The sequence below is a fragment of the Euwallacea similis genome, chromosome 14, assembly GCF_039881205.1.
Source record: "Euwallacea similis isolate ESF13 chromosome 14, ESF131.1, whole genome shotgun sequence".
Lineage (NCBI taxonomy): Eukaryota > Metazoa > Arthropoda > Insecta > Coleoptera > Curculionidae > Euwallacea > Euwallacea similis.
The window spans coordinates 3323812-3336097 of record NC_089622.1 but is presented as its reverse complement, the minus strand read 5'-3'; the positions used below and the strand labels follow the sequence as shown (position 1 = coordinate 3336097).

General features: G+C 36.5%; 2 protein-coding genes and 1 long non-coding RNA gene across 3 annotated transcripts in view; 1 reads left to right on the top strand and 2 right to left on the bottom strand.

Moving 5' to 3' along the window:
* LOC136413525 (uncharacterized) overlaps positions 1 to 115 on the bottom strand; it is a 27697-nt gene extending 27582 nt beyond the window's left edge. The window contains exon 1 of the long non-coding RNA XR_010752485.1: positions 27 to 115. This is a non-coding gene — a long non-coding RNA (uncharacterized lncRNA). The remainder of the gene's footprint in view (positions 1 to 26) is intronic.
* RtcB (RtcB RNA ligase) overlaps positions 1 to 12286 on the bottom strand; it is a 208235-nt gene that overhangs the window by 52245 nt on the left and 143704 nt on the right. The gene's annotated exons all lie outside the window — the stretch shown is intronic.
* Positions 1 to 12286, top strand: part of LOC136413524 (protein hairy-like) — a 20243-nt gene extending 7957 nt beyond the window's left edge. The window contains exon 4 of the transcript XR_010752484.1: positions 12276 to 12286. The gene's annotated coding sequence lies outside the window, so the exon portion shown is untranslated. The remainder of the gene's footprint in view (positions 1 to 12275) is intronic.

Here is a 12286-nt window from a genome sequence, read left to right as displayed (position 1 = left end):
TTGTGGCTTTTATTTGGTAAACTCACCTTGAGTAATTAGGTATGTAGAAAACTAAATATACTCGACCGGAATCAGAAATATGTAATTACGATATGCACGCACTCGAGGAGGTGATAGTAGAACAATAATGATTTAAGCAAATGATAATTTGTCAATAAATCCTCGAAACGCACGCGAGGTTTCGTATCCATTGTGTCTGTTTACCCAAATGTGACGTGCACAGAGTCGAAAATTTATTGGTAAATTTTAGCGTTGCAGCGCTAATGGATGGACTCTCCTTTCATTTCGATCTGCAGAAAAGTTTCCATTGAGATGTTAGATTTGCTGGAAGGGAACTTTCGGACGCGCAACAGTGTTCTGCCATCATACTGAGAAACTAAAGCAACTCATATACAGGGTGTTCCAAAATTAGTGGAAAATCTTTGACAGTAACATGTCTTATATTTTGCACGCTGGGACATAGATGGCGGCCCTGCTCCGATGTCATTAATAAAACTTAACTTCCATCTTCAGTTAACCTAAATTCAAAGTTCCAGTGCGATACGTGAAGTGTTGTAAGTACAGTGAATCAAATTACAGTGATCATGATACAGTGAAATAAAAGTTGACAAGTTGTCTGAATAACGGAATTAACTGAGAAAATTTTCGCCCAATAATTTTTAACAACTTTCGAAGGCAATTATCTCAAAAAGAATGCTTCGCTGAGTTGGTTTCTCTTTTCGGCAATGAAGCGCTACATCAGTCGACAATTTCTCCTTGGTATGGAAAATTCAAACGTTGGCGAATCAGCCTTAGCGACGATCCAAGGACACATAGAGGCGGTAGTCATCCAGGAAAACGTCGATGCTGTGCGCAAGTGCATCAAGGACTATCGATATGTGACGTATCGCGATATTGAGGCATCATTGGGGGTTTCAAAGATCTCAATTCGAATCAATCGAAACAATTCGAAGAATTTTGCATGAATAATTAGCTGCAAAAAAATTAGTGTCCCATGAGATATCGCATCTGTTCACCGAAAAACAGAAAGAAGTTAGGGTCAATTGGTGTCAAAAGACTCTAGATCCGTTCAACGAGGGAAACTCTAAAAACGTGTACAGCAATATTAGTGGTGATGAATTGTGGATTTACTCATATAAACTCGAAAATAAATGCATCTGTTTGGGTGTTCCAAGCTGAAGAAAAACTATCTCGAAATGTGTCCTAAAAAATTCAAAAGCTAGCAACAAAGCAACAATTCTTCTGCAAAATTAAAGAATTTTTACTGTCGATTGGTATACAACCATTTGTTTGCCACAAGGCATCGTTGAGCTTAGAAAAACCAACCTCAAACGACGAATCATCTTTCACCAAGGCAATTCAAGTTTGCATGCAGCTCGCAAGACAATGGAATTTTTAACGCAACAAAACGTCGAACTATCCTCCGTGCCATCTTGATTTAAGTCTTAGCGATTTCTTTACCTTTCCGAAAATCAAGAACGGAGTGCTGGGTCAAAGATTCCAGTTGTCAGAAGTAGTCGACACCTTCAAAAACTTCATTTTGACTGTACTAATAAGCAAGTGGAATAACTGTTTTGAGAAATGGTTCCAGCGTATGCAAAAGTGCATTGATCTTCGTTGAGAATACTTCGAAAAACAATACTCTTTGAAAGCTATTTACTGTTTTATTTCAGCTCTATATGCAAAACTTAAAAGACATTCCTTGTAAAGAACAGAACGCAAAAGAGCAACTTTGCTGAATGTTTACTTATGCCAACTCCTACAGATTTTCGGATGTTAAATTTAAATTTGGAATGGGTCTGAATATCTACAGGGAATTTCTAATATTTTTGCGAAAATGGTAATGGTAGGTAAAAAGGGCTACAAGAGATAAACCAATAAAAAGCTAAAAAAGTTTTAGGTTAAATTTTCCTTGCATGAAATCTGTTATATCAGCAATTTTTGGCCCTTGGTTTTTCTCAATGCTATCTACTGCAAAAATGGAAATTCTGCTATGAGGAAATTCTTCGTTATCGTTTTATTTCGTTATGAAAAGTAAGTAAAAATTTAACGTGCGCAGTCAAAATTTGCAGCGAAATAACGAAAAAAAAGGTTGCATATGTAGTAGATAGCATAGAAATTTTACGAAAAAATAGATAATTTGTTTATAAAAAAAATATATGCACTTTAGTGTAATTGAAACCAGAGATAAAAATGGACAATTTTTTTATCATGTAAAATGTCTTGACAATGCAAAACTGTATGAATTTTAAAGTGCATATTATCAAAGAACATTGTAGGATTTTACCTTTTAAAATTTTAATTCCATATTGGTCTCTGTTCGATTAAAATTAAAACTATGTAAGTTGGCAAGTGATAATTTAACATTATTGGTTTAGCTCTAATCAATTAATTAAGTAAAAAAAATTACTTAAAGTCCTAAAAAATGCATGATTTTGCGATTTAATTATAAAGACCTTTTTTTGGGAAACACTAACCGCATATTTATTTGCGTTTTTATTCTTTTAAATTTAGAAAGAGTAGTTTCGCAGACCGTGATATTGAAAATGCCCTTCAAAGTGCGGCATCATCATTAGAAGCCCTCTCGCTTAACTACCAAATATCCTATCTATAAACTGCTGGATATATTCTTGATTCACTTTAGAACCCTCCCTATGCAAGAATGATTTTGCATATTATGATGTCCAGGAGGAGCCTTATGGTACCTTAGACATCAAGAATTTAAACTGATTCTCAACAAAATACTGAAACATAATCGACTGAATTTTTATTGGCTTGAACCCCAGATTATAAGGGCCACAGTGACCCTCAGAGAAGTCCGTATTAACCGACCTTCTTAGAGGTCGAGAATTTAATATCTCTTTTTGCCCCGAAAAGGCTGAACCTTGGGAAGCTACTTGGTTTATTGGGGTTCAAGTGAAGAGGTGTTCTTATAGACTTATTAAATTTTTGTCCTGGTCGGGACACTCTGAAAACCACTTCGTATTACCCTATTTTGAGGAGGTTTGGTGAGACATTTTGTATAGGCCTGGATAACACATTATTAATGGTTGTACTCTGGATCTGAAATACGTGTCTATGATTATCTATTTCAATTCTCTTAGAGATTATTTTGTGCGCTACTGCACCCACAAAGTAGACCATTTTATGAATGATACTTAATATTTTGAATCTTATGGCGCAGCTCCATGTTTTATTTTAACATTGAATCCAGAACAATAAGCAAATTCTATTATTTTAATATTCTCCCGGGGTCTGAGCAAATAATTCTGGAATACATTATTTTTATTTGGGATTTGGCACGGTTAAATAAAACATGAAGCTTGCTATAGTTTACTGTCTTTTATAAGGATTGTAAATTCTGAAACAAAATAAGTAAGCATTTTTTTTATGTTAACTAACCTGAACTAATCTGGTTTCAATTCAGCGATACTGCCGCTTAGCCAATTTGTCTCTTCACTTGTGATTCGATACATCTAAGATTGATCTAAGAAGCAGTACCGGCCTTATGGAGGGAAAGACGGCGGATTTTCTGTTCTGCGGTTTTTCTTAAGGATAAGGGCAGGACGGAGGGGGGGGGGGATTAAAAATTTCGCCTAGGGCGCCAGACTTTTAAAGTCCTGCCCTGCTGAGAAATTCTCACCTTAGAAAATCTGGGTTGTAAGTACCGACCTAAAGTGTAATTTTGGAAAATTGGCTTTTAAAAATTGAGTTATTGGCGTAAAACTTGCACAAATAGAAATCTGCCATATCTACTACCTTAGGTATTCTCGACTATACCTAGAATAATGTTCCTTCTAAGATATTCATGGGTGTACCCAAGAATATGTAAGAGAGGGGGAGCGAGATGGGTCTCCAAAAATATGCGTTCAGTCATAAAAGTAAAAAGTTCCAACGCATTTTTATTCTGCAGGCCCCTTGCGAAGACATCGGATTTAAGGGGTCTTAATTAGAATACGTCAGTACTTAAAAGTTTTTTTAACAAATGCCAATATCTCAGTAGAATCAGGCTGTAGGGCAAAATAGTTATTTACGTCACAAGCTTGGTAAGAGGCCTGTTACAGTACAAGTTTGTTACGTACGAGGCGACGTCAAGAGCAGGGTCTGAAAAATCTTAACGAGGACTGTAAGGACATTAATAGATTATTTTATTTCATGTTGTAGCTCGACTTATGAAGGATTCTGGATACTCTAGAAGATAGAAAACAATGGCGGAAATATGGCCAATTATATGTTTGGCCTAATTTCGCCTATTTGCGATATTTGTCTACAGTTATCAGTCCGACACAGTTGAAACGCAATAATTAGTCATTTATAGAAACCTACCAGTATTAAATGCATTTACTAATTATTTCGTAAGTAAATATTTGACTATTTATACGCAAAAAGCGAATGCAACAATGTTTCTCATTATCTTTTATAAATTTTACATAAATAGAAGCGGGATTGTCTTGTTTGTTTTGTAAGAGGGTTCAGAATGGTATAGGTGTAACGAATGTCTTTACATCTTGCCGGAATTTGTTGCGGTCTTTAAGTTATTCCCATTATGTGTCCGCGTACGTATAGTAATTGGTTGAGTGCCTTAGCTTTGTCTTAGTACAATCTTTTCTGTTGTTTTTATGTATTGTTTAATTCTTTTCCGTTGTATCGCCCGCAGCATGCGTCCGTAGCCTAACAATGGCCTGCAGATGGACTTGCATATTTTTCTCACAGTTTTTGTACTGACCCCTTATGTTTATGCGTTGGCGATCAAACATGTCTGGTCCTTCTGCTGTAATTTAACGATTTTCTACATTTATTATTAAATTGATGTATTATTGTGTTCGTTATTAAATAATTATTGTTCCGAACTACCCTGAGCTAAAGAGCATATTACTGAATGCGATTCACATATTACAACGCACTTTGTTTGTTCATTGCATGTTCAGATACAGCACGTCTGGCCTGGTGGTTCTCTGTGTCAGGGCGTACCATTCATCGGGCTTGACAGTAACGCGATAAGCGGTTCTTTGAATTACGCCGACCAATGTAAAAACCTTACCTTGTCGACTTGGAAATGTTATAAAGAACCATTTCAATTAACACAAAATCTGCAAAAAGTCGCGCAGTAGTGCGATCCTATGGAGTCCGGGCAGCTTCGCCAACATGAACTCCATTGGAGTTAAAGAAAGGAAAAAATCGAAGCCAGTTTCTCCTTTTCCGTTGAATTCTTCATGGCTTCTTGACGAATTTACCACAATTGCTTGGATATATTATATTATAGGCCTCTATAGCTGATTACTAACATCCGGACCGTCACAGCTCCGGGTCTCGTTCAAGCCATATCACAAAGGGTTCTCAGTGTTGACACTTGATTATTAATGTCTGTTATCGTATACGGTGGGACTAGACACCCCCTTGTTTTTATTAGTCCAGATAATACTGCCAGTCTCTGTGGTTGCAGCCATGAACAACCTACTAAGTGGGTTTCGTTCCATTAATTGCTTTAGGTTCAAAGACCTTCAAATCGTCAAAATATAATTTATAAAATTGAAACCTGCAAGTCCATTATTTCTTTATCTAGCTTTCGCTCGCACGTGTTAACCGGATGTCCAAACACAGCGGGACAAGAAGGGCAAAAGACCACACAGTGCAATTATGCATCCCGAAAAGAAGTGACCACTTCCGTTGAACGTGATCGTAACGAATCTTGTTACGTCCGGAGGTAATTTTTTGTTAATCCTGCGAGAGTTCGCATAGTCACGCGTCAGTAGACTGGCGAAAGCAGGCCGATTTTCCTGCGGTTCCCTCGTCCGAACCGCTACAAGGAAATTTTGTAATGCAAAGTCCAACACTTTTCCGGGTCAACAAAGTTGTTTTTTCGAGAAAAGTGCTGCCTTGAGCGCGTGTGTCGGGTTTTGCATTTTGGTCGAGGCCACACGTAGCGCAGTGGTACGGCGAACCACCTCGCGTGGTCATTCGACCAGACACAATCACGATGTCACGGTCATAGCAGACGTTCAAAGGCCACACGCGACGAATGTGAAAGACATGTTTTGCTATGATCCTCTAATAATGGACACGGTAGTAGCTTTACCATATAGGATATGGACGGATTGGAGCTCAATCACGACGATCTCGGAAACCGTGGAAGATAGCAGATTGGCTAAAGTGGGGCGAAGTTGCGTAAAAAAAACAAAGGCGTGCCAGACACGAGCCCTATGCAAGAAGTAATGCGACTTTCAAAATATACTACGCTAATGAGTTCTTGGTATAAGTTCCACAGCGGAAAAAAATTCTGTGCGAATTTTTAAGATTTAAATTAATTTAGGAATAAATAATCAGATATAGATATAGATATAGATAATCAGGCAAGAATCTGGGGAGGTATAATCTAAAAGAAACTTTGGAAAAATCCTCACTGCTTGTCAAATCATACTGCGCCAATGATTTCTATATAGTTCTATAAAGCTAAATTTTTTTCTATAAATATTAAATCATCAAATTACTTCGTTAATGCGCAGACATGTGCCATAAAGGAACAGAGGAATCTGAGGAAGAAAAAACTATAAAAGAAACCCAGAAATATTTGAAAAACTGTATTTGCTTGTGAAATAAGGCTATGTCCAATGGCTTTTTTGTATATTCGTGTATAAGGAGTGTCGATTTTCTTTTTCTTATAAGTAAAAGGATGGCTAAAAAACACATACATATATGGCCAAGGCACCAACCACCGAATAAATAATTGCAAGAGCCTTACGGCACGACCCATGTTAAGGATTGAACTGAGTTGAAAAGACCAAGACAAAGTCTGCGAATGAAAGGACAGGACCACGACTATAACTATGTTGATCTGGATTTGGGTATAGTTTTAGTTCATCAAAAATCCTCATAGTAATTATGAATGATCTTCCTATCCTTTTGCAAAAAGATGCATGAATCTCGATACAATTATCTCAATGTACAGGGTTAGTTCGTATATTTAGATATACACAGCACCTACATAGCACCTACTACTTTTTTTATAGAAAAAGAAAAAAGAAAAATACACAACTTATAGTTTATTATAAATCGATAGAAAATGTTATGTAATACAACAGATGGATATTGCGAAGTTAAAAAAGGACAAAAAGCCGATAAATTTATAATGAAACACCCTGAATATTTTATAAAAATTGAATAGACCTTTATTTTCTGATTTCAAAAATATATTACATGTTGACATTTGGTTTAACCGTTTGCGCGGTATTTACATTTAAAAATCGCGATTATATTGTTTTTCCAAATCGCAGTTGCCATGGAAAAACAATTGGACCGATCGTCATTAGTAAGTATTACTTATTCGACTGTCACTTTTTCTTCATTCCATCTGTAAAATGAGTTATACAAAAGAAGAAAAAGTAGAAATAATGAAGTTGTGGTGCGTGTAGTGTTGGTCAGGTCTTGTACTCATCAGGTTGAACTTCAGGGTATGTAACTTGTCCTTTTGTTATATTATAACTGTCGATGGGTGGTTTTTTACTATGTGTAACGTAACACAGAGTGTTGTCAATATTGTAGAGCAAATCACCATTGGTGATTATTATTATTTTTTGAGTAGTAGTATTTGTGACAGTAATTCGTTGGCATAATAAAAATTACTCGAATTAATTATTCAAATTCAATATATTCATAAACTGAATTTCAATTTTAATGTCCAATCCATCTTGGACAAAGTCTATAAAAAAGAAGTCAAAAATTGGAGAATTTAAAAGAAAAAATACAAAGAAGTATCGATTGATTAAATGAACATCTTGAATGTATTTGTAATGCTTTGTTGAAGTTAGATGAAGATTACAGAAAACATGTTGAGTATAGCGGCGGACACATTTAGCACTTGTGAATTTTGAACTTTCCTAACTTATTGATTTTAAAAAAATGTTTATCTTGTTTCCATGGTATTAAAAGGCAATTTGTTTATGTTAGTTCTTAAATAACTTATTATTTCCAAAATGAAAATAATAGATTGATAACTAATAATTACTAATGACGGTCGGTTCATTTGTTTCTTCATGGCAACTGCGATTTGGAAAAACAATATAATCCCGATTTTTAAATGCAAATACCGAGAAGACGGTTAAATCAAATGTCAACATGTTATACATTTTTGAAGTCAGAAAATAAAGGTCTATTCAATTTTCATAAAATATATAGGGTGTTCCATTATAAATCTACTGGCTTTTTGTCCTTTCTAAACTTTGCAATATTTATCTATTATGTTAAGTAACATGTTCTGGCGATTTAGAATGGCGATTTAGAACTTTTATATTTAAATTTTTTCTTATAATAAAAGTAGTAGGCGCTATCTAAATATACGCACCAACTTTGCACTTCTCTTTCTGGCGGATTCTCCAACTGTTTCCTCAGTAACTGAACCTCTAAAATGATCTGTGTTAAGGATAACTACTGCCTTCGTATCTCTTCTCATTACTTTTTGACAACATTTTACCGCCGGCGATTGTAAATTACACCCAAGACAAGTCGCGAAGCTTCATATAGGAAGGCTTACATTTTTTTTAAAACTGGACCCACTTTCCAATTCAAACAATTAAATTTTTCATTAATCTAAAGCGATTACGCGATGTCACGTGCCAACAGAATCAAAAACGTACGGTGAAAGCATGACCGGAAAACGCGACTCAAGGTATAAGTCCGAAAAGGAGAAGAAGAAAGGCCGCTTTGTAGTTGTATATGGTGTTTCTTCTTCGAATTGTGCAACCACACTTGGCGGGTTCGAAAAAAACTGTTAAGTTTCTATAATTATGCTGATTATTTCGTTTGAGTATGTGATACGCATCTTGTGAAGAACGAGGAACTACGTGACCAAGGTGCGTGAAGATAACAGCTATGAGGAATTTGGGTCGCATGACCCGAGGAGCTTTTGAAGTTCGATAGGGTACAATTTAAGACCATATGAAAACAAACGTGAAAATCAAAACGTGCCAAGTTTCAGCATCTATAGATCGATTCTATCTGTGTCGTCTTAATGACATCTTGATCGTCACGAGTAAAAATGTAACTGGAAAATCCAAGATTTCAAGCACGTCCACTTGACTGATAACAAATCACCATAAGAGGTTAACCTTCGTTCTTGAAAAGTAGAAGGCCGCAATTTCGTGTCGGTTTGTGGGTATGGATATACAATTTCAACTAATTGTGCATTCGAAAAAACGTACAAACCGATAATTACGTGGTCTTTTATCTGTTAATAAGTAATACCCACATTCTCGTGGGCAGTAAAGCATCGGTGGTTTTTACGGTGGACCGGTCGTAAACATGGTACTGCCGTGTCGGTACTGCGCCACCATTTTCCACATGCAAATTCGCTTTCGAGGTTTCGTCATTGTTTCATCGTCAAGGTTCCGGAATAATTGACCGGAGACATGCACGCGCGATGATGCCAATGGGAATTTTGGCTTTGTCTAAATTTCACTTTATCCCTTTTGAAAATCAAATTACTTCATCCTCCTCCAGCATGCATAGATGCACCACCATTGTCTACTGAAATCAAACTTGTTGGTGTGCTACTTTAGTGATTACAATTCAATTAATCGAATGAACGGTTTGACGAGATTTAACAGCTCTTGCTCTGAAGAAGTAGTTAGAAGAAGTAATTAGAGAACAGTTATTCAGAGATTTGTCTCCTTAATCTCTGGATATACCCTAGAGGCCTTTAGTCTCGCAACAACATTGATATGTGGAAGAAATGGAAGGGAGAGTTATCATCATCATTTAGTGTGTACCACTGCACAGTAACTACTCAGGAGGAAGGGCAACTTCGGAGCCAATTGAATGAGCTTAGAAACCGAAATGGAATCCAAAGTGGATCCGAGATGACGTCCGTAAGAAGAACCCAAGTGGATGATGATTGTCAAAAATCGAAACGGATTTTAAATATGACATCGACACGCTGTAAAAGAGGGAAAGTTGCAATGAAGAAGTGCTATCATTTTCAATTTTCTAACCTTAAGTAAACTGAGGAAAAAAGTAAAAACACTTTTCCAAAATTTAATTTTTTCAAATATCTCCGAAGGTTATTGGAATTTTACAAGTTTTGCATGCATATTCTAGAACTTTACATTGCACTCCTTTGCCCTAATTTAACCGACCTAACATCTTTTACGGTTGCCTTGCTCCCCATGGTTGAGCTCCAGAAACGGAGACCCGGTATAGTGAACACAAAACGCACAACTTTGAAAGATATAACTTTGCTTTTGTGTGCAATTGAGAAACTCCTATTAATTCAATCGCAATTTCATAAATTGTGCTGATTAATCTTTCAGAATCAGCTTGACAAGCGTTTTTTCGAGATTAAGATTTCCAAGAAATAATGTCATTAGTAATTTATAATCTCGGATCAGAAAAGTATGGGTAAAAAAATACAGAGTGATTCATCTTCTTTCCGTTTTTTTCTCTTATATTGGACTTCAGTTTACAACTCACGAGGTTGAAATAATGAAAAAAACCGATTTGCCTTTCTTTGATGGCTATATGGTTTACAAGATACTTAAAGTTGGTGGCTAGACTACTGTCCTGTTTGAAATTATGGCAGCACATCAATTATTTGGCCCTTGCCCTTACTCGTTAAAACGAACATCTGTATTAACTACATGGTATACTATACTATATCTGAGTGTGAATGGTCGCACTGCCTGATTCACCGAAAATTCGAAATTTGCGAAACGAGGCTATAAAATGGGTCAATATTAATTTCATACCATATACTGAAGAAAGATTCGATCGTGTGCTAAATCGCGTAGGAGGCGTGGTTCTACTGATCACTAAAAAGGTCAATTACAAAAGATTACCGAAATTACAGATTCAGATTTAACATGTTGCAATCGAAATACAGGGTGGTATTATGTTGAGTGTAGCGTGTGCACCTCCCATGCTCAATTTTTCAACTAACGAAGTATTTGATGCCCCGTAGCTCAGAACCTTAATAATGGGTGGATTTAAACGCCCAGCACAGCCTCTGGAATAACAGACGTTATAATCATCCTGGAAATGTACTGGCAGTACAACTGTTTCTTTTTCCCCCTAATGGCTCGCCTCCATATTCATTGAGCCAGATCTGAATAAAGGGGTTAGTGCATTCCGACTGAAATTCATATACGCGTTGAATTCGAACCATCACCTCACTTTCTTAATCTGAGAAAAGCGAAAAAAATGCCCCTGAATGCATTATCTACTCTTATAAAGATTTCAATGGGGATTTGTCCACACAGTAGGACAAATTCAAGTAAAGGTTAATAAACTGGCAATAACTATCATTAATAGCAAAGACTCATAGCAACAAAGCTTCCATATCCACTGAAGCTTGACAACCTTTCTTCAGAAATTCTCGATTTGATCAAACTCAGAAATTGGACCAGGAAACGGTGACAACGTCTCAGAAGATAACGAAGGAGTTGAACGCTCTCATAAAACATCAAATCAGTAAACACTGAAACGCATGTTGGTTTAAAACCTTAATTAACTTGACTATCACATATTACTTAATATAAGGAATAACACGGAGCTTCCCTCAAAAATTGGAAAAGATTCCTTCTCTTTCCCACCTATTGACACACACATAACTGGCACTTCATGCAAATGAGACGGCGATACTGACAAGATCGTGTGATGGGAGAATGAGAGTTAGTTAGCTCCAGGAAGAAATTACAATGTTGGAAAGGTGGTCCTCCAAGTCCCCCAAGAGGAGGAATATAGAAATAATAATGAGTAACAGGAAAAATAATAGGCAGGAATTCTAGAGCGATCACAAGGAACAATATCATGCTTATCAAGGCAATTATCTAACCGCAGCTTACAGCTAAGTTGCATCTAAAGAAGCTTTAGGCAGTGGGAAACAAACAACAAGAGGTCAAGATATCCGTTGTTGGACAACGAATGCTCGTCCAGGTAGGAAGAAGAGTCATTGTCCGTTATGCCATTAAAAATCTTTCACATATTATTTGATAATTGAGATGTTAAAATCGTGCTTTGAAATTTAAATTACACTTGATATCAGAGATAATTCTGTAAATTCACGACCCTTGTTGATGCCATTATATCTAGCGATCCTAAAGGTGCTCAAATGACCAGACTGTCTCTGGTGGAAATGTAATCTCTGTACCTTTTAACACCTAACCACAATAATTACTTACAGCACAAGTCAAAGTGCTTTGGTAGCTCAGTTAGTAGAACGACCACCCGGAAAGTTAGGCTGGTCCAAAACTAACCGAAGGTGGCTATATCTAAAGCTTTAATCATAGTCTGTTGTGCG